The sequence below is a fragment of the Triturus cristatus genome, chromosome 2_1 (genome assembly GCF_964204655.1).
Source record: "Triturus cristatus chromosome 2_1, aTriCri1.1, whole genome shotgun sequence".
NCBI classification, from domain to species: domain Eukaryota; kingdom Metazoa; phylum Chordata; class Amphibia; order Caudata; family Salamandridae; genus Triturus; species Triturus cristatus.
Window position 1 is genome coordinate 761,266,413 of NC_140581.1, and position 23,429 is coordinate 761,289,841.

At 47.2% G+C, this 23,429-nt stretch overlaps 1 protein-coding gene across 3 annotated transcripts in view; it reads right to left on the reverse strand.

Moving 5' to 3' along the window:
* Positions 1 to 14,704, reverse strand: part of MARCHF3 (membrane associated ring-CH-type finger 3) — a 339,317-nt gene extending 324,613 nt beyond the window's left edge. Inside the window, exon 1 of one of the 3 annotated variants that reach the window (XM_085632698.1) lies at positions 14,423 to 14,704. The gene's annotated coding sequence lies outside the window, so the exon portion shown is untranslated. The remainder of the gene's footprint in view (positions 1 to 14,422) is intronic. The other 2 variants (XM_085632697.1, XM_085632699.1) reach the window with 2 other exon arrangements.
* Between the last annotated feature and the right edge of the window lie 8,725 nt (positions 14,705 to 23,429).

The following is a 23,429-nucleotide window of genomic DNA, read 5'->3' on the forward strand; positions in this document are numbered from 1 at the left end:
ATAAATGTTAGAAAAAAGCACCATGACACAGCCAGAGCTAACAAAACAGAAGCTGATAGTACCTCAATCAAATTGTGAGCAGCGGAAAGACAATAATTAAGATGAAGTAATCAATACTTGGTCCATGCTCCACACGAAAGGAGAGGAAGTGAACCCGGCACGAGCTGCCCAATTAGGAGGCAGTAAGTAAGATTTGCAATAAAGCCAACGAACGGTAAGCAATGGGCGGGCTTCAAGCCCCTTGTATACAATATTGCTAACAAGCGACAGCGCAGACGTGCTGTCTAAGGCAGGACCTAAAAATGTCCCTTTAAAAGCAGCAAGCATTGACAACTCAACACAGCCTGGTTTTGACACAGAATGGGGGCAGTGTGTTGTTGCGTTCTTCCACTATGACTAGGATAGCTGCTGTCTCATGCATCCCTTTCCATCTGCTGCAATACGGCAACACATCTGAGGAAAGGAAACATCGGTCCCAGGTGCTATGGTTTTGCCAGGAAGGGTTACTAACATGGGAGGGACTGTTTCACCTATCACGGAAGAGTGTTGACCAGTTTCTCTCGGATGCAAAAGCTGAATCATGAGTAGTAACGGTCACTTTTTCTGCATGCCATTGCTGGCAGAAGGAAGAAGGTGCTTTTCGTTTTTGTCTTTCCTCCCGCTATTTTGTTACTTTTTTTGTTCTAGTCTGAGGCAAAATCAAATACAGCAACATATTAAAACACATACCGTGGATTTTAATGAACAAAACAAATATTTAAAGTCACGGACACATGCTGCGTGAGATAAACTACGCTGCGTTGAGTGAAATTAACCTCACTGGGATTTAATGAGGAAGCTGAGAAGAAGTAAAGGCAGCATTTCACTGCTGGTTATAGATACAGTGATGTTAATACTGTACTGTTACTCAATAGCCACTGCAGAAACCCCTCAAGGGAGACTACTGAGAGGAGCAAAAAGGAAATCTATACATCCGTTTTTTTTCTGTTACTGTAATATTTTCTAAGCACACCCTGCTCTAGCCTCCTTCATATTTCACTGGCTAGAAATACTCACCAGCACACCCAGGGTCGGACTGGGACAAAAATAGGCCTGGGCACCAAAATAGAGTTGGCCCCCGTTAGCGAACCAGATAGCTAAAAAAGTGGCCCACATTTGCAAATAAGGACAATTTTGAACTTGTAAAGAGCTTTAAGCTGTAGGGGTATTTTGCAAGGTATGGGAGATGGGATGCATTTGTGTTTGCTGTAGGCAATATTTGTGGTAATATCAGGGGAGAAACAGTAAAAAAAAAAAAAAAAAAGGCGCACCAGACCATAAAATAGGCCCACAAACCGCTAAAAAAAACGGCCCATGCACTGATCTGTGCGCCCATCCCACAGGGCACTGCCTGATTGCCCTATAGGCCAATCGGACCCTGCGCACAGCTGCACTTCTGCCCGTCTACTTCCATCCATCCCTACCTCCCAGGAAACCATGGAAAGAGAGTCAGGGACAAAAAAACTGTGAAATGCAATTCCAGAGACCGAGACTGTGTGCCAGGGAAAACAAGGTGACGGGGACCAACAGGTACAATGGATACACAGTCTCACAGAGAGCGGCACTTGCATGGGAAATAACAGACAAGTGCCACAGCAACAACGGATTCAAGAATATCAGAAACGGTGCACATCTTGGTCAGCGCCAAGGAGACATAGTACCAAGAAGCCACGCCCACATATAACCTACAGCCACTTAGGTCATTTGAAAGGGCGCAGGATCCATCATACAATTAAGGCAGCACTGTGATTGCTCGGACAGAATATGTGGGCGGCTGAATGACCCAACGACACCGTCTCCCCGCGCCCAGTAGAGCACACCGCTGAAAACCCATCTCACTTACATGTACCTTGCCCTCTGTTCCTGGAGGCACTCCCACTCCAGTATTGACATGGTGAAGCAGAGTTGATGGTAGGACCGGGGGAAGTGCCAGAGTTGGGAGACTCGCTGTCTATGAATACCCTTGTTCAAACCCACTGAGATTCCGACCATGGTTGGGGTGGACTCTGAACCCCAGAGGAGGAATCCGATCCCTTGAGTGTCTGATGGGAAAACCAGAAATCAAGAAACTGAGGCCCAATAGCAGCATAAGGAGCGTTTCCCTCGACTTCAAAGGTTATGCGTAAGAGTACAGCATACGGGACCCGACCCGTCAAGTAAGGCAATAAACATGACATCTCATCAGTATTCATAAAAAGTCAACTCCCTCTTAGCAATTGTAAATGATTTCATTTCACTCTGTCGTTTGTGATGCTTTAATGAGTGGCTGCCACCAAACCTTTAAAGTCATTAACTACTGCAAAGTGAAAGAGGAAAGAGACATCTGTCAGATTAAATGAACTACCCTATACAACTACTTGATGTAGTAACCTTTAAATGCCATGTCTTCCTGCTCGTGCATCTCTCAATCCATCTGGAGCAAGGTGAGGTTTTTTTAAAATGTTGCCTTTTCAGTAGAAGCTTTGTACTGTTGTTGATACTTTCTCATGGCTGTCTGCTCTCACTCGCATGAGCTCATCCCAACACCAGCTTGTTCTGCAGTGAAATTGTACAGACAAGTGAGCAACTCTCGTAGCCTCTGTATTGGGGTATAAAGGTGTGCTCGGGCTCGCCTCCGAGAGCTCGACTCCACTGCAGATGCTGTGGGGTCCCGTTGATCCTACAATCCGTGCCCAAAAAGTAATATACTTTGTGTAAAGTAACCCTGTTTGTGTGTTTCATTCACAACATCTCTGTTTTATGAGCGTCTAAAGCCAGATGATTTACATCTTATACACTTTTATTGTGTTCAGTAATTGATTCAACTGTTAAAAGATGTTGTGCTTTAACTGAGTCCTAGGTGAACCACGTTTTTAGTACATATAGGTGTACTCAGGTTCCCGCTGGCAGATGGGCTGATACTGTACGTAGTAAAAATTGTCCTAAAACTCAATCACGCGGACCTCTTCCATAAACCTGTTCCCCTTATTCTGATATGTCCTTTCCACCTGTGCACCCCTCTTCCTTCTTCCCTCAAATTGCTAAACCACTCACCCTATCCTCAGGCACCAGGCTTTTTTTCACATTCCTTTTCATGCATTCATTCATCTCTGGAAGATACCCCAAGTGCATCAAATCTGCAATCAACCTGCTGGAAAAGCAACCACTGGTCGCCCCCCAAAACACGCCTGGTCCCCTTTCGGCTCTAAGGCTCAAGATCCATGAGTGTTAAATACGTTAACTCGAAAATGTTCATCTTCCAAACCTGCCAGTCTTAACACAATAGCAAACTTTCTCACCTCAACTCGCCACAATCACCTCTCATTCACCATCATTCTTAATCTTTGCGTTGCGTTCACTAGAGACCGGCATCTCCACCCTCTGAGCCTTGCCTCCCAAGGGGTTACAGACAAGGCACTAGAGAGGTTGGCCTGTCAGATCCCTAAAAGCTATTTCTCCGTTTCATGACACTCCTCGCCCACGCTCTAAAAGTTGGATCAGACCAAAATCCAAAGCCTGGTACCTCTCCCGTTCTTACAGTCTTTACAACAATCTCATTTTACTCCGGATTCCATCTATACACTGATGCACTCACCCCCTTTTTTTGGTCTCGCGTACCAGACAGGACAAGCTGTCTGATTGCAAAGGTTACAGTAGGCTCAGAGGCCACCGACTGCTTTCCATTGGCTGACTTCATGGTCACCCCCATCACCCATGTCCCGTCTCACAGGACACAGGTAATGGGATAAAGCACCACTTTCTTTTGGGTTAAACGCTACCTGAGTGAGTGTATGCTTTCCAGCTTTCTCCCTCATGTACTTCTCTTTTCGCCTCACCCATGCTTTGTGTTGCTCACTCTCACCCATGTGCTTCTCCCCTGCCCCTCCACGATGTGTTTACCCTGGTATGTGTACCCCCACTCTACACATTTCTCGCTCACCAGTGTTGCGTACTTCTCCCCTGCCCTCTGTGTTGCTTTCACCACCTTCCATGTTGCTTTTCCCATCCGCAATATCCATGTTGATTCCCCCGACTCGTGCCCTCCATATTGCTTGCTCCACCTGTGCCCTGCTTCTGCCACCTCACCTGCACGACCTCCGTGTTGCATCCCTCACTCCACCACTCTCCATGTTGCTTCCCCCCTTATGTTTAAATGAACAAATACAATTTGGCTGTACTTTTTTTCCTTTACTGATTCAGTTCATATTGGTGGAAAAAAAAAAAAGAAAAAACACACCTGCCTCATTTTGTTGGCATGTGGGGTCCATTAAACTACAAAATGAAGCAGCCTGCCTCATCATAGGATTGTTTTCTCCTCTTTCCCAATGCAGCACAGCATAGCTAACATTGGCAAAGCCAATAGGTACCAATGTCGTGAATTTTTGGCTTTGCCAATTCTTATTTTCTTTCCATCTCTTATACTCCTTCTCCAAAGCAAACTCTCCATTGACATCCAAACAACACTAGAGGCCTGATTATGATGGCGGTCAGACCGCCATGTAAAGGCAGAGGGAAAGGGACATCGTAATCCCCCTTGGTGGTGCCTCTGCAGACACTTCCCCCATTGTAGGGATTACGGTCAGACCAATGCCCGGCAGGCTCCTTGAGCCTGTCAGAGGCATTGGTCGGTCCCTCCGACTGCTGCGCTCCAACCGACCGCATCATAATGCGGCGGTCGGACCACTATCCTAGCTGACGGGCGGACCGCCACTGACAGCCTGTCAGTGGCGGTCCGCCCAACATCCTTATCGGGCCCTAGATGTTCTCCATTCACTAATGGTGAACTCCTCCAAGGCAGTAATCAGTCATTTTCCTGCCTTTGCAGCTACTGCCACTCCCCAACATCTTTTTTTGCAAACACCTTAACTTCCTCTTTACAAGTCAGGGACCTAGAGCACAGTTCTACTATGATGCTAGAATCCTTCCTAATATTTCACTGCTATGTTCCAGCTGCTCAGTATTAGAAAACTTTGCCAGCTCATCCTGTTCCATACGGCTGCATCCTCGATTAATACTTTCGTCTTGACACAGCTGGACTATTGCGACAGCTTTATCGAGGGACTTACCTCGTGCATTTTTCCTGTACAGATGATCATCAATTATGCCATTCTTGCACTATACAACCATCCCACGATCACCTCCCTCGCCAACAGCAACCAAAGTGTAAGTACCCAGCCTGGCATTCTGTGCCATTTATGGCACCATCCCTCCATGATTCTCATTCTGGACATGGGTCACTCCCTGACCAGCTGCATCTCCTAGATATACCCAGACTGTCAGGGTGATCAACATCAGCCAATGAACCGCCTGCCCTGCTCTACTCTGTGATCAACACACTCTTATCTGCAAAACTGATCTAGGAAACTTTTTTTGTAAATTGTGTATTGTTTTGGGAAAATGGGCAACTTCCTTCACTTCGGTTACAACTGCGACTGTGTCTCTCCACTCAAACCACTGTGTCACTAATTTAGCTCTAGATAACCATCCTAACTGTTAAAATGCCTCTGTCCCACCTGATGCTATGGACAGCACTTCCTTTAGAGGAGTATTAATTCCACAGTGAATACAAATGCGGATGTTGACATGTAGCTGGCCAATCAGGGGCAGCTTCCATGCAATGAAGACTGCCATAAACGGCGCGCACACTCAGGTGTATGTTATGTGTCAGCATACCGCTTCTACAGGCAGGGAGGCTCCGCCGCCTGGATGCACTGTACTGTCTAGCAAAATAAGACTATCCTGAACAAGTCAGATAGACAGGAACCTAACTGGGAAAAACAGAAGGTGTAGGAAACAATTTGATCCTTTAGGACACCTTTATCTGAAAGGGAAGTATTATCTCTTTCTATAGTCCCCTCACTCACCAGGGTTTCCCCACGGTGACATGCTTCATCATAGGGGTCCTCCCAGTCCTCTACGGACTGAGGCGTGCTGCGACTTGCGGTGTTACGTAGGAGCACTGAAAATTTTGTGGACTATGTGTGGTGTGAGTGAAGTAGTGGTGGAGTGGGAAAATTAAAATAATCAGCTAGTGGGCTACGAAATAAACTTTATTGGTGCTCTAAGCTGAAAAAATTAAAAACGGGGTAATATGACAAGGGACCCTAACTATGATGGGAAGGTGTGCCTAGCATATTAAGATGTCAACTAGTTTCGAGCTCCCCAGCTCTTCGTCAGGACTACACTGGGACCAGCCCAGTGTCGAGAAACTTGCCACTCCTAGTCAACCTTAATAGGGTGAAATAAGTGTGATGCCACAATAGTAAGGCATGCGTTTTAAAATATATACATACGTTATGTACGTTGATACACTGATCTGTAAATTACAAAATCACAGTTAATGGCTGGAATAAATATATACATATATATGCGTATAGTGTAATACGTAGTAGTCGATAAAGATGTGAACACACTACACACAGGTGAATGCACACTTCATTGGTTGGCGTGCCGCTAAGTGAAAAACAGAAAGGATGCAATTATTCACTCCATGCCGGCGTGGTGTTGGAAAGGTTGTGCTGGAATTGAATTGATTATTAGGTCTGACTAAACACACACAATGACATACAACAGAAAACATTTAACCTACTTAAGAAAAAGCAACACTGTGCCTCATGGTCACTGGAGGGGATGCGGAGATCTCGTACATCTAATGGACGAAGGGAATCAAGATCGTTAAGGAAAAGCGGCGTGTTCCGTCTTGACGGATCGCCCAGCGTGGTGTGGGAAAAAAGAAAGGTTTCCACGCTATCCAGCATAACCATCACACCTATACAAAAAAGAGTGTTAGAAAAAGGATTAGGCTTTGTTCCCACAGCGGCTTTGGACAAATTTAAGCTGATATGCGAACTAAAGGAGTTTATTCGCAAAATCAAACTGGAAGTCTATTTTAAAGATAAAGATCCTAGCGATAATACCACCACCGATACTGGACTACATAAAAAATCTAATTTCACTCCTCCACCACATAACCTTCCAGTTGAATTACTGGCTTTCGAGAAAGCGGTTATAAAAGAGGTGACGGAGATAGATCCAAGAACAATCAAAGTTTTTCACAACACAAGCAAAATTGAGCTGGAAGCGATCTACCAACTAGCTAATAACAAAGACCTGACTATTAAACCAGCCGATAAAGGCGGAGCTATTGTTCTACAGAATACTATTGATTACCAACATGAATGCCTACGATTACTAGGTGATGAACGCAACTACCTAATAATACAACAGGATCCCACTGAACGACTACGCAGAGAGATCGCAAGTCTAGTGGAAGAATCTCTGACTAACGACTGGATCAGCAAGAAAGAGGCAGATTTCCTAGAAAACAAAAAACCAATAACACCTTACTTCTACACGATCCCAAAGATACATAAATCTATGGATACTCCACCAGGAAGACCCATAGTATCAGGGATCGGTTCGATTTTAGAACCCTTGTCTAAATTTGCTGATGCCTTCTTAAGACCCTTGGTTCAGGCCACTGAAACCTATCTACAGGACACCAAAGCAGTCCTTTGTTTAATCCAGGATCTCGAATTCAACCCCACAACTAACATTTTGATCAGTTTAGATGTTGAGAGTCTGTACACGAGTCTCCCTCATAAGGAAACCTTAGATATCCTTGAAGAGGTCCTCTATCTAAATGATTGGGGTTATCATACACCCAGACATGTGGTCCTTGAATGTTGCCGTTTGGCTTTGACTGAGAATTTTTTCCAATTTAATGATGTCCTGTACAAGCAAACCCACGGTACCAGCATGGGAAGCACATTTGCGCCGAGTGTGGCAGGGTTGTATGTGCACCATTTGGAAAAGCAGAGTATTCTCCACCAACACAATCCTCACATTGAACATATTAAACTATGGAAAAGGTACATAGACGATGTACTGTTGATTTGGGAAGGCAATGAACAGGAAGCGGAAGAGTTTCTTGTTTGGCTTAACCAACAAGACCCGTTCTTGAAATTCACCTCCTCAATGAGCCGATCCACCATGGTCTTTTTAGACCTCAATATATCAGCACAAGACGGACGTCTCTACAGTACCACACATTTCAAACCTACAGCAAGGAACTGCCTGCTGGTATATGACAGCTTCCATCCTCGCAGCCTTAAGGATAACCTCCCTTTTGGCCAATTTCTGCGCCTCAGAAGGAATTGTACAACAACACAAGACTACAACATTCAGGCAAAGGAACTATCAGAAAAATTGATACAGCGGAATTACCCACAACATCTCGTATCCAGATCCAGGAAAAGAGCTCTCAATAACAATAGGGAGGCTCTTTTAGAGCCTAAAACCGTAGCCACACAGGATGAGCCAAGAAGACAAATTTGTATTACCACATACAATATTGCTTCCAACTTGGTTAGCAAAATAATCAAGAAACACTGGCGCACCTTGAACAGCGGGGGCCTAGACCTACAGGTACCCATGTTCAGCCATCGCAAAGCACGCAACTTAAGGGATCATCTTGTCCATACACGACCAATGATAACAAAAACCGCAGGTCCCCAACGCCTGCTCCAACCCCTACCAGAGGGCCATTTTCCATGCAGTAACTGCAGTGTGTGCCATCTGACCAAGGTTACTAAGACAGTGGAATGCAACAATGGGATAACCTGGAACCTTCGGTCATTCACTAACTGTAACACAACAGGTGTTGTTTACCTAATAACCTGCGTTTGTAATCTGCACTACGTAGGCATGACCACCAGGAAAGTAAACACCCGAATGATCGAGCATCGTAGTAGTTTCAGATGCAAGCGGGATAACACAAAGATGACCACACATTTCCTGGAAAAACGCCATACTCCTAATGACTTCAACTGGGTTGTCTTAGAACACATCAAGAATCATCCCAACATAGAGAAACAGCTATATGAGAAGGAACAACGTTGGGTGTTCAAGCTACGTTCGAACGACAGGGGTCTTAATGATGACATACCCTGGGGCCAGTTCACTTAAACATCAATTACTGAAACATTTGCTGATTTAGTTTTCTATTTCCATCAAGATGCCTTGATAAATAACCTCGTATGTTGTTATTCATTATGATAATATCTACGTTATCCAATTAGCCAAATTCCTCCTTCCATTCCCTCTATCTGTGTCTCATTGGTGGCCACTATCTTTAATGCCCCACAGCGAATTATCTCTAGCACTCATTTGGAATAAACTCCTCATGACCATTAATCCTTTTCGCTTCCCTTCCCAATATGGCGGCTTCCATCTTAGCCCTTCCCACTGACCTAGGTCGGAACGGGTCTTTTTATCATACTCCGATTTTTCCTCTTAATATGAGCCTTATCATTGTGCAGCCCTCATAACCTTATTTTATTTTATTATATTTTTTAGCGTTTTTAAAAAACAACCGGCTGGACCATTAAGTCCGTGCAGAAACGTATTTTGATACTTAATAGTATCATGACGTTCAGTTTCACCCCTTTCCAAAATGGCGGCTCCACTTGCACACCGGCATTTGGAACCTGCCCTTTTTCCATTTTTATCTTTAGCCTTGAGACACGCCCGCCAGCACATAAAAACATTGCGGCTACAAGGACACGCCAGTATGCGGTCCTGAGGTTTGGCTTTCATTAGGTGTCAGAAGCATGTGGGGTTCAACGTACAAGTAAGTGCTGCCTTTCTAACCTGCTGAATAAAGCGTGGAAACCTTTCTTTTTTCCCACACCACGCTGGGCGATCCGTCAAGACGGAACACGCCGCTTTTCCTAAACGATCTTGATTCCCTTCGTCCATTAGATGTACGAGATCTCCGCATCCCCTCCAGTGACCATGAGGCACAGTGTTGCTTTTTCTTAAGTAGGTTAAATGTTTTCTGTTGTATGTCATTGTGTGTGTTTAGTCAGACCTAATAATCAATTCAATTCCAGCACAACCTTTCCAACACCACGCCGGCATGGAGTGAATAATTGCATCCTTTCTGTTTTTCACTTAGCGGCACGCCAACCAATGAAGTGTGCATTCACCTGTGTGTAGTGTGTTCACATCTTTATCGACTACTACGTATTACACTATACGCATATATATGTATATATTTATTCCAGCCATTAACTGTGATTTTGTAATTTACAGATCAGTGTATCAACGTACATAACGTATGTATATATTTTAAAACGCATGCCTTACTATTGTGGCATCACACTTATTTCACCCTATTAAGGTTGACTAGGAGTGGCAAGTTTCTCGACACTGGGCTGGTCCCAGTGTAGTCCTGACGAAGAGCTGGGGAGCTCGAAACTAGTTGACATCTTAATATGCTAGGCACACCTTCCCATCATAGTTAGGGTCCCTTGTCATATTACCCCGTTTTTAATTTTTTCAGCTTAGAGCACCAATAAAGTTTATTTCGTAGCCCACTAGCTGATTATTTTAATTTTCCCACTCCACCACTACTTCACTCACACCACACATAGTCCACAAAATTTTCAGTGCTCCTACGTAACACCGCAAGTCGCAGCACGCCTCAGTCCGTAGAGGACTGGGAGGACCCCTATGATGAAGCATGTCACCGTGGGGAAACCCTGGTGAGTGAGGGGACTATAGAAAGAGATAATACTTCCCTTTCAGATAAAGGTGTCCTAAAGGATCAAATTGTTTCCTACACCTTCTGTTTTTCCCAGTTAGGTTCCTGTCTATCTGACTTGTTCAGGATAGTCTTATTTTGCTAAATATATTTGTGGAGGATGAACCTAACTTTTACCTCTACTTCCCCTTATTTCTGAACTGCACTGTACTGTCGTCATGGGGGATGTTGACCCTCATTTCTGTGTGCTGAGTATGTGTCTGACTTTATTGGCCCGTCAATCAAAGCTAAAAACATGTTAGGACATTTGTTTTTATCACGTCCGTCTAAGCGTTCTTCAAAGGCAAGGTGTGGCTTTCCATCCATGAACTAACAAGTTCACGGAAAGCTGCTGCACAGACCCCATTCACTACACATGGGACACACCTTGCCGGTCAGAAGTGTTGGCACAGGTCTAGTTTACACAGCGTCAAGCAGTGGTGTCTCGGGAGGGGGACAGGCAAATGGGGCCAGTGCCCCAGCTATATTTGTCCTGGTCCCCCTTGTGCCACACGAGCCCAGCTGCTGAATGTACCAGGAGACAACACAGACACTGCACCTTGCCATACACAACAATTTGACCAACCACTTAATGTAAAGCAGCGATGTTTAAAATATCTATATATATATATATATCTATATATATACACACACACACTTACATAAAGTCAGATTTAAACATATTATATATATATACACACATATATATATATGTGTGTATATATATTCACTTAAAAAACCATAGGTTTCACACAAGTTATAGTTAGCTGTACATTTCACTCGTAAAAAACCAATGAAATTCCACGTTATAGTTAGATCAGGTAACTATAACTTGCGCCCCCGCAATGCACTGCTGATGATGTCACATATTACATCACTTATGACATGGTCAGTGACATCACTCATGACATCAATGATGACATCTGAAATGACACATTGTGCATTGCGGTCGCGCAAGTTATAGTTACCTGATCTAACTATAACGTGGAATTTCATTGGTTTTTTACGAGTGAAATGTACAGCTAACTATAACTTGTGTGAAACCTATGGTTTTTAAGTGAATTTGCAAGGTTTTTTAAATGCTAATTCCTAACTATAACGTGTGTGAAACCTATGGTTTTTTCAGTGAATTTATACGTTTTTTTAAATGCTAAGTTATGTATTTATTTTTAATTTTTGCGCGCACGGTTCGCTTCGCGCACCGTGCGCGCAAAATGTGGGCACTCGGTGCGCTTCGCGCACCGAGCGCCCACGTTGCACATTTCGTACCGTGCAGGCCTCGCCATTTTTTACAAAATATCAATTGTTTTTTTCTCCCTTGGGGGTCCTTAGATTTCTATATTAAATGTGATTGTTCATTTTTTTTTTTTTTAATTTTTTTTTTACTGTACGCGTACGGTAAGCTTACCGTACGCGCACTCTGCGATTTTCTTTTAAAATTATTAAATTTATTTTTCATACTTTTTGGTCCTTCGTGAACCCCCTGACGAACGCTAGGGGGTCTGCAACTCTCTTCGTTGCCCCCTTTTCATGTTATCAACCTTTGTTTTTCAGTGCGAGAGACAGAAAATGGCGGCCGATACTTTCTGATTTCGACCGATTCGAATGTTTACAGTCATGTAACCATCAATCAGAATTGAGCTCGCGCACGGCACCGTACGCGTACGGTAAGCTTACCGTAAGCGCACGGAGCACGCTTACAGATATATATATTGATTTAAATGCTATTTTCTCAGGACCTACTGAACAGATTTACACCAGACCTGCAAAAGGCACATCCCTGACCTGAGGACTACCTCTCTGCCCAATTTCAAGTAATTCTGTTCAGCCGTTCGGGCTGTAGCTTGGACTAAAGGTCCTATGGGAAAATGCATGGGGAAAACGCGTTTTGGGACCCCCCTTTTTTCTCAGCCCCCGCTTGACGAATCCCCCCGAGACTTTCAGGGTAGGAGCGGAGCGTAGCGCCCCATTAGTTTTGAAAAATTCGCGAGGATTCGTCAACCGGCGCCAAAGTTATTCCAAATAGAATGTTGCGGATTTCCTATGGAAACACGGTCCTAACTATAACTATCTACTGGCGACCGCCAGTAGGTAATATATATATATTATTATATCTCCTTTGTAGGTGGCCCCACCAGTTCTATCAGTGGCCTAAAGCACTCCACCTAAAAGTCACCAATCACTTCTAGAGATGCCATTGACAGTATGGCACATCATACCTTACAAAGGCTGCAGTAGAGGTCCAGTTTACAATATGTGGCATACCATGCCTGCAGTAACATAGGAAGGGCCTGTAATGAAAACAAGGAACTAATTACTCCAACCCACGCTATCCTTCTTTTGTAGTAATGAAAAAACAACACAGCCACTAATTTAGGTGAAGTTAGTCCCTTTGCCCCAGTACCACTGAACATGCTATTTATGCCCCTAGATCAGGACCACTGGAATTATAAGAATCTACGGCTTTGTTCGCATATTTATGAATTTGCTGCATTTGCCACATAATCCACCATCTGTTGCATAATCTGCAGATTTTAACGGAAAAATGTGTTTCGGGCTCCAATGGCTCAAAAGACTGTGGCGACGTATTCGCGCGCACAGGAAGGCCATTCACAAAGCTTAACTTGTCTTCTTTCATTTATTTCTGTATTTGGTTGTTAAACTGGTACTAATTGAGTGAAATCTTGGTCCAGACAGAACTATGTTTAAAAATTACAAAACAATGAAGCAATACTCCCAAAATATCTGCCGTATCATGCCGCATAATTTGGCTTTTCCCGCAACCTAATTTAGTCAACCATGCCGAATAATTGGGAGCTCCACTGCCGCTTAAGTCTAGTGTCCCTGCCCTAGGTGCAAGGCAGAGGCCGCTGCACATTCACAGTACATGGCACACCGTGCCTAGCAGAGGCCGCTGCGCAGGTTCAAATGACGACATCTGGCACCCCAAACGGCCCTCTGCATGTGTGCAAGCAAACCCCGGCAATAAGCCGTGAGACCTTGCATTTCTCCACGCAGCTGCGCTCTCCACCCTCTCCTGGTGTGTTTTTATCCCGCCTCCAGTGTTTTAACAGATGGGCTCGTAAGGAGCTGTGCGCTGCACGGCGCTGAACCGAAAGCTCGTAAAGTTCACGGGCAGTTCTCTGCAGGGTCTGCCCCAGACAGCGGCTCAGACGCACCATCACCTCTGGGCAATAACCGAGCCCCTCCTCCCCCCGCCTGAGGGGAAGTTCAAGACTGGGCTTCCCAAATGACATTCCAGTGCCCCACCTCCAACAGAGCACACAGGCACAGCGTGCAGGCACTGCACCAGGGACCCCACAGCACCAGAGGCACACGCGCGCGCGGCCACTCACTGGGCACTGTACCAGGGACCCCACAGCACCGGAGGCACAGGCGCGCGGCCACTCGCTGCACACCACAGCCCGCCGTGCGTGCACACAGACTGGAAGTTGCTCAGTAACAGGTGTAAAGCGTGTACTTCTCACAGCTGTGGGTTTTAAGCGTGTCACTGGCAGCCCTACGCTTATAGTGGGAACCACACAAGTGCAGATATTAGCAGAAAACGTCCGGGACTGAGTGAAAACTCGGGGCTAGACTGGGCGACATGCGTGGCACATAGACACACAGGTCACACACCACAAGAGGGACGCCGCATACACCGACCGCATGGTTAACAGAATCATACCCGTTTCTTGTAAAAAGCAATCGTCCAGTTTCTCAACTATGCGTCCCCAGAGCCAAGTTAAAGTACTGACTGACTACAGTGATTCCAAATCAATGACACATTCATTCACTGCGAGCTTCCTTCACACTCACCCTGCCCGATCCCTTCAGACTATCAGAATCTCGCCTTTGCCCAACTTTTTCCTTCCCGGCTGCTGGTGCGGGGGCGCAGTCCTGTGACCCACGTCCTGCTGCAGTGGTTGCCAGTGCCCGTCCTCCTGCAGATGCATGCAGCGCGCACGGGACAGCGGGGGATGGGCGCGCGGGATCCACAGCAGCTCCGCCGCCACGCCTGCACAGCCGCCTCTCCTCCTGCCCGGCTCCCTCAGCTGCACAGTCAGCTCTGCTGAGCCGCCGCGGTCTGCGAGAGTCATTGACCTGCCTTTGCTCCTCCTGCAGACAGAAGCCGCTGGGGGCGGGGCAAGGCGGGGCGCGAGGGCCCGACTGGCAGCCCTGGGAGCAAACCTGAAGCTGCCGCGAAGAAGCAGCGAGACGGGGGCGGGGTTCGAGTCTACAGTACATGAAATGGATACATTAACAGGAGAGAAGAAGGAAGGGTATATTCACGCCAGACTCAGAGGGTCAAGTTGGGCAACATAAACGGGGTGGAATCACAATGGGTGGAGTCACGAAAAGCAGCCTGACAGCCAATTTATACATTTGTTTTACTTAACACTCTTGTTACAAAGAAATTAGCACCAAGGAGAAACGTGAGAGAAAATCTGTTCTGCCTTAATTGGTGGCTTAGTCTGCATTAAACATTTTTATGGGGTTAAAGCACCTGCAGCAAAGAGCTTTGCGTGCCTAGTAAATCTCAGGAAAAAAACAGTAATAGTAAGAGAACTCTGGTAGTTAAAGCACTTGCTGGAGATATCTGTGCTTTGATTAGTCGGTTTTGACGTATAAAGTACGATAGACGGTTAACGTGTCTCCTGCAAAGCACCTCGGTTAGCATACAGAGCATTATGTTATGTAGATAGGTAAGTGGGTCTCTGTTTTTATAATATAGCACAATGAGCAGGGAACTGTCATCAATGACCTTTATGCAAATTGCAAGACATGGCTTTCGAACCATATTGTTGTTTCTCAATCTGTTATTTATTATAAGGCTGCTTATAAGGGTTTTTTGGGTAGTAATAAAGGTCAAACCCAAGCAATGCCTTACGTTTTAAATCCTGACTTTGTATTTCACCCAGGCGTGCAATCTCAGCATATAATCTCTACTAGTAAAGACAATGTGCTACTCCTACACCTTGAAACTCTCTTTGTCTTATGTAACATCCTGTGCATTGATTTACACTACACAGTTGTATGATTTATTGTCAGTGTATATTGCGTGTGTGATGTAAAGCGCTCTGACACCCTGCAGTGGGATGGGTAGCTCTATAAAAGTATTAAATAAAAAAATTAGCAAGTGCAATTTAAATGATTATTCGTGTAATACTTGTATGTACTGATACATCTGACATTCTTTGAGTGCATGCATATCTCTTACATATAGTTGTTGCACAAAGTCAAAAACCTGTTTCCACATCATAGTTTCTCTATAGGTACTTGTGAAGAGCTAACAAGCTGTGTGCCTTTGTTTCCCAATTGCATTGGTATCTAGGTGTTAGGTTGCAGATTGCTTCCAGCCAGGATTATACTCGAACAAAAGGAGGGTTGATGGCCCTTTAAATTTGCCCTTTGTTTTGGACCCAAGCAGGAAAATAAAATTGCAAGCCTCCTTGCTGCCTGCATGCTGCTGCTGCAAACAGAAAGCAAACAACATGCAGGCGCTGCTGAAGAGTGTCCTGGTGATGGCAGATTACACCAGGGCCATTTCAGCATATTTCACGGGGTCTGATGGATCCCTGATCCAGCTACTTTATAGCTGCCGGATCAGAGATTAGGTTTGTTCCCCCTTCATTCCAGCACCGACAAAAAAATAAACCAAAGGGGAACACTAGAAAAGAAGTATCAACAAATCCAATAGGTTTGGATTTTGGAAAGTGCACAAGCACAAACGCAGCTCATCAAGGGAACAACCGTTGTTAAAATGTCATGATGCAATGTGGAGGTGCAACATAAGACAGTGGGGTGTAGAGAAGTCTGGTGCATGGCACATTTGTACTTTGTACTGATGCAAAGAACATTTACAGTGTATATTGATCCAATGCATTACCAGAATGAACAAACATTAGGGAATGGAGTCAATTGAAATTCACCTAGAGGTAACCTCCATCTAAGCAATATTTTGATCAACTCTGTATTGAAAGAAAACAACAAGGAAATTGTCATAATAAAGCTGTTCTGTCTTACTTTATTGGCCCCAACACACCACATTTTGAGATGTTTTAGGCTACTGAGGATATTCATTTGTGCCCGGCAGGCTCCAGGGTATGATAGTAGTAAGATAACTCAGGTGGTGACTTTATTTGCTACAGAGATCGGTGTGAGATATCTGGTCACAAGTGAAGGAGTTTTTCATATTAATTGTTTTGTATTAATTCAATATTAACCCGTTAGCTGCTGGGCCATCCTGCAACACCCCCCTTCCCAGTCATGAGGCCTTTTTTGGCTGTTTGGGGTAGTTTGCGGTTAGGGCTGCATAATTTTCTTTCACATAAGGTATCCATCCCAAATTTGCATCCTTTATTCCAACATCCCAGGGATGTTGGAAAGGTACCCAGGGTTTGTGGATTTCTTTAGAGGGGACTGAGAAATAGGCAAAATAAAGCAAAATTTTGAGGTTTTGAGAAAAATTGCTCTGGAGAAATATGTCTGTTTTATTTCCTAAAGACGGAATCAACAAAGAGTTTGCTGTGCTAAAGTCACCATCTTCCCAGCTTTTAGGAACACGCAGAGCAAAATAAAAAAAGCTATTTTTTTTAACCACAGTTTTTGGTTTTTACTTAGAGATAGCCCGTTTTTCCTATTTTTGTGCACTCAACCTATTTCCAGGTTGTGGTAGAAAGCAGCGTGAAACCCATGGCTGATACAGGAAAGCTATAGATTTTTGAAAAGTAGTCAATATCAAATTCAGCAAGTGATATGTGTAGAACCATCAAGGTTTTCTGAAATAAACTAACTGTTAAAATAAAGATATATTGAAAATGAGTGGGAAAAACAACCATTTGTGACAACTTTTTTATCTATATCTTTTTGTTACAATGGCCGATTTATAAAAGCAATATACTATTACATCCACTAGACACTTCTGGTTACACGGATATATAGGGTTTGTAGGTTCTCGAGGAATCCAAGGTACCCAGAGCCAACAACTGTGCTGCACAGTACAACGGCTTTTCATTGTGTACAGAGCATAGACCAATTCATATGGTGAAATATGAAGAGTGAAAAATGGGTATGACAAAAACGTATGTATTTCTGAAATGGGCACAAGATACTGAGTTTAGGAGCAGTGGTTGTTTGTACATCTCTGAATTTGTGGTACCAGTACTAGCATATGATTAAGAGGGTATTTTTCAAATTGTCTTATACATAACACACTGGCTTACATTTGGAAGGCACAAATGCAGCAAAATCCAATTGGATTCCGCAGAACAGAATGCCGAGTATCCTTGCCATGAATTGGATTGGGGACCTGTTAATTACAGCTTTGTTCGAACTTCAACGTTAAGCTCATTGAGGTAACCCGCCGGCAAGTGGGTCTCTCTCTCTCTCTCTCTCTCTCTGTAACAAAAACACATTTCACAACATTTAAAAGTTGTCTTTCCTAAAATACTCATCATCCCTGATGCATTTTTTAGATCTCTCATCCTCATTTACCCTCAGCCCCCAGCGCTCTTCTACCTACCTTACTGCTGTGAAGTGTACTCAAGATGGTATAAATAGTTTATAAGCAAATAATGGCATCATGTGGGAGAATAAGGGTAGTACACTGACACAGGGGGAGCACCAAAGACACTAGGAAACTGGCATAGGGACACAGTGACACAGGGGCACCAACACAGGGGGACACAGGGGCACCAACACAGGGGCACCTTCAAAGGGAAAGAACACTCCCACAGGAGACCAACACTGACATGGACATTGCTGAGTGTCCAGTTACAATGAGGTTCTAACTTTAGAACATTAACAAAGGGACACCGACATAGGGCCACTCGCAAATACGCACTGGCACGGGGGCCGCTGAAACTGAAGCATCAGTACTGACATGGGAACAGTGACACTGGAACACTGACGCAGGGCACAAACACTAATGCTGGGACTCTGGCACAGGACAGTTTCACTGGGACATTGACACAGTGACGCTAGAACAGAAGGTTAATGACACTAAGATAGTGACAACAGGAAATAATACCACATCCGAGACACAACATAGGGACAGTGATACAAGGACAGTGATTGGTGGGGATACAACAGTAGCATACTGATTTGCAGATCCTAACAGGGGCGGTGACACAAGGGCAGTGACTTGGAGACACTGACACATAAATACTAGAACACTGACATGGAGATGTTGACATGTAGATCGTGATACTGGAACGTTGATATGGGTCACAAACATTGACATTAGGACACTGACACATGGGCACCGAGAATGACGCTGACACAACCGCATGCACAATCTCACTGCGACAACACAAGGGCACTGCTACTGAGACAATGGCATAGGAATATTGACTTGGGGACAATGACACTGGAATACTAACACATGAAATAAAAACCTGATGCTGGAAAATGACATGAGAAAGTAGCACCTGGAGACTGACACGGGGCAACAGAATATGGACACATGGAAATAACACAAGGATAGTGACACAATAAACTATGGCATTGACCGGGGGGTGGGAGGGAAACTGGGAACTGACCGGAGCTTAATGATAATGGGACTCTAATATTTGGATAATGACACAAGTACACTGTCAGGTAGACACTTGTGTAAAAGAAACACAGCACTCGGGATAGCACGTAGAAGTCTAACATGCGTTAAATGCAACAAATAGCCAGCAAATATCCAAAATAAGCAAGGCAATTGTTAATTCAATTGACCAGAACTTTGCCCTCAATCAGTTGGAGCATGTAATGCTAAAATCTATACATTTCAGGTAACATTTATTAACTTTTTCTCAATTGAAGTGAATAGAAGCGAGAAAATGTGATCAAATTTTAACTTGTATGCAAGTGCTAATGAACAGGTGCAACGATCTTCGCGTTTGAGGAATGTGAGAAGACTTTGGTGAACTGATACATCTAACACCAACACAAGATGAATCCGCAGCATCAGTGGGTGGTCTGGCGTTGCAAACTTATCAATCTGAGATAGCTTTTATCTGGTGTCATGGCCTTGGCCATGATGTCGGCGAAACTGCCAGGCCCAATGCCACTGGGGTCCCCCTGGAGGTACACAGTTTAAATGGGGGGGTGTCAGCCCAACTCTACTGGCTTGGCCGCTTGCCAGGAAAAGCCTTAGTGTACAATCAATCAATCAATCAAGGAATTTGTATCGCGCACTACTCACCCGGAAGGGTCTCAAGGTGCTTGGGGGAGGGGGTCTGCTACTGCTCGAACAGCCAGGTCTTGAGCTGTTTCCTGAAGGCGAGGTGGTCCTGGGTCAGCCGCAGGTGGACGGGCAGGGAGTTCCATGTCTTAGCCGCCAGGTAGGAGAAGGATCTTCCTCCGGCGGTGGCTCTCTGGATGCGAGGGACGACGGCGAGGGCGAGGTTCGCGGATCGTTGCTGTCGGGTGGGCGTGTAGAAGGTCAGGCGGTCGTTGAGGTACCTTGGGCCCAGGTCGTGGAGGGATTTGTGTGCGTGGGTGAGGAGTCTGAACGTGATCCTCTTGTTGACAGGGAGCCAGTGCAGGTCTCTCAGGTGGCTCGAGATGTGGCTGCGTCGGGGGGCGTCCAGGATGAGACGGGCGGAGGCGTTCTGGATACGCTGAAGTCTTTTCTGAAGCTTGGCTGTTGTACCGGCGTAGAGGGTGTTTCCGTAGTCTAGTCTGCTGGTGACGAGGGCCTGGGTGACAGTCTTCCTGGTCTCGGTCGGGATCCATCTGAAGATCTTGCGGAGCATGCGGAGGTTGTGGAAGCAAGATGAGGAGACGGCGTTGACTTGTCTGGTCATCGATAGGGAGGAGTCCAGGATGACGCCCAAGTTGCGTGCGTGGTCCGTTGGCTTGGGTGCGGTGCCCAGGGCCGGGGGCCACCAGGAGTCGTCCCATGCGGAGGGCGACGGTCCCAGGATGAGGACTTCTGTCTTGTCCGTGTTCAACTTCAGGCGGCTGATGTTCATCCATTCGGCGACATCTTTCATCCCTTCGTGTAGGTCGGCTTTGGCGGTGTCGGGGTCTCTGGTGAGGGAGAGAATCAGCTGGGTGTCATCGGCGTAGGAAATGATGTTGAGGTTGTGTTGGCGTGCGATGGCAGCGAGGGGTTTCATGTAGATGTTGAAGAGAGTGGGGCTGAGCGATGATCCTTGCGGGACGCCGCAGATGACTTCGGTGGCCTCAGAGCGGAACGGAGGGAGGCGTACTCTCTGTGTTCTGCCGGAGAGTTATGAGATGATCCATTCCAGAGCAATCCCCTGGATGCCGGTGTCGTTGAGGCGTTGGACTAGGGTGCGGTGGCAGACAGTGTCAAATGCTGCGGAGAGGTCAAGGAGGATGAGTGCCGCTGTTTCACCTTTGTCGAGCAGGGCTCGGATGTCGTCGGTGGCTGCGATGAGGGCGGTCTCGGTGCTGTGGTTGGCTCTGAATCCGGATTGCGATGGGTCGAGGGATCCGTTCGTCTCGAGGAAGGCGGCCAGCTGCTTGTTGACGACCTTCTCGATGACTTTGGCAGGGAATGGAAGGAGCGAGATAGGGCGGAAGTTCTTGAGGTCGGTCGGGTCCGCAGTTGGTTTCTTCAGTAGTGCGCTGAGCTCGGCGTGCTTCCAGCTCTCCGGGAAGGTGGCTGTATCGAAGGAGGCGTTGATGATGTCTCGGAGGTGGGGTGCGATGGTAGAGGCGGCCTTGTTGAAGACATGGTGGGGGCATGGGTCGGTCGGAGATCCGGAGTGGATGGTGTTCATCATGCGTGTCGTGTCTTCGAGGGTCACATTGGTCCATGTCTGGAGGATAGAGGCGGGGTGCGTAGGTTCGGTCGATGGGTGCGGGGGTGGAGCGCCGAAACTGTTGTGGATGTCGGCGATCTTGCGGTGGAAGTACGAGGCGAGGGAGTCGCAGAGGTCCTGCGAGGGAGTGATGTCGTTGTTGCCGGTGCTGGGGTTGGAGAACTCCTTGACGATGTTGAAGAGCTCCTTGCTGTCATGGGCGTTCTTGTCCAGTCGTTCCTTCAAAGATTTCTTCTTGGTGGTGCGGATGAGCTGGTGATGTCTGCGGGTGGCGAGTTTGAGGGCGGTCATGTTTTCGGTGGTCTTGTCGAGGAGCCAGGCCTTCTCGTGGGTGCGGCAGGCCTTCTTGGAGTCCTTGAGTTCGTCGGTGAACCAGGGGGCCTTCTTGCTTCTGGGCCTGGTGAGTGGGTTCTTCAGTGGGGCGAGGTCGTTGGCACAGGAGGTCAGCCATTGCGTGAGGTCGAGGGCTGCTGTGTTAGGGTCCGTTGTCCTGACCGGTGGGTTCTGGCTGAGGGAGGTGGTGAGCTGGTCGACGGTGATCTTGCTCCAGTTTCTGTGGGGAACCTGCTTCGGGTGGTGCTGGACCGTGTTCTTCTTGAAGCTGAAGTTGACGCAGCTGTGGTCAGTCCAGTGGAGTCCGGTGCAGTGGCTGAAGGTGATGTGCTTGCTGGATGAGAAGAGGGGGTCGAGCGTGTGGCCGGCGTAGTGGGTGGGGGTGTTGACCAGTTGCTGGAGTCCGAGGTTGGCGAGGTTGTCCAGCAGGGTAGTCGTGTTGCGGTCGTTGTTGTTCTCCAGGTGGAAGTTGAGGTCTCCGAGGAGGATGTAGTCGGTGGAGGGGAGGGCGTGAGGGCTGATGAAGTCCGTGATGTCTTCGCAGAACTGTGCGCGTGGTCCCGGGGGTCTGTAGATGAGGGTGCCTCTGAGGGTAGTCTTGGGGTCGGTGTGGATCTGGAAGTGCAGGTATTCGGCGGTGTTGAATGCGTCGGTGGAGTCAGTCGAGATGCGAATGGTGCTTTTGTGAGCGATGGCGATGCCCCCTCCGGTCTGGTTGTTGCGATCCCTCCTGATGATCTTGTAGCCGTCCGGGATGGCTATGGCGATGTCGGGGGCTGAGAAGTCGTTCATCCAGGTTTCCGTGAGGAAGGCGACGTCTGGAGATGCGGTGTCGAGGAGGTTCCAGAGTTCCACAGCGTGTCTGTGGATGGAGCGGGTGTTGATCAGGATGCACTTGAGGTGGTTGCTGTTGTCCGTCTTGGTGGGCGTGGTGCTTGTTCGGAGGCAGGAGAAGTTGCAGGATTGGCAGACGAAGGGTCCATGGGTGCGTCGCGGGGACGCTTGGTAGCATCCGGGGGCTCGGGCGGTTTTGAGTGCGATGAGCGTTGCGAAGTCGTAGGTTCTGCGGGGGGGCTGGCGGGCGCGGGGGCAAGGGGGTCTGGCGCTGGGCGCGGTCCAGGCGCGGACGGGCGCAGACAAGCTTACCTTTGGCGCACCTTCGGCGCTCAATCGGCGCTCCCGCTGCGCGCGTCCGCTGCGCGGTTGCTGGGGGGGCGTCATAAGTAAGGAGCCGGGAGGGAGGGTCCGCTGGGAGGCGGGAGGCTGGGTGGCCAATGGGCAGGGAGGGGAGGCGGGACAGCGGGGTCAGCGGCGGGAAACCAGGAAGGCGAGTGACCGGGGCAGCGGCGGCAGAGAGGAGGCGAGGAGAGTGGCCAGCAGCAGCAGGAGGAGAGCGGCGTGAAGCAGAGGTCAGCGCAGGTGAGGAGGGAGCGGCGTGAGCGGGATCGGCACCAGCAGGTAGGCGAGAGGCAGCAGCAGCAGTACGAGTTGAGCGACCGTCTGTGTGGGGCACAGGGGTCACACTGACCAGCCCGCCGCGGTCACCTTAAGTAAGGAGCCGGGAGGGAGGGTCCGCTGGGAGGCGGGAGGCTGGGTGGCCAATGGGCAGGGAGGGGAGGCGGGACTGCGGGGTCAGCGGCGGGAAACCAGGAAGGCGAGTGACCGGGGCAGCGGCGGCGGAGAGGAGGCGAGGAGAGTGGCCAGCAGCA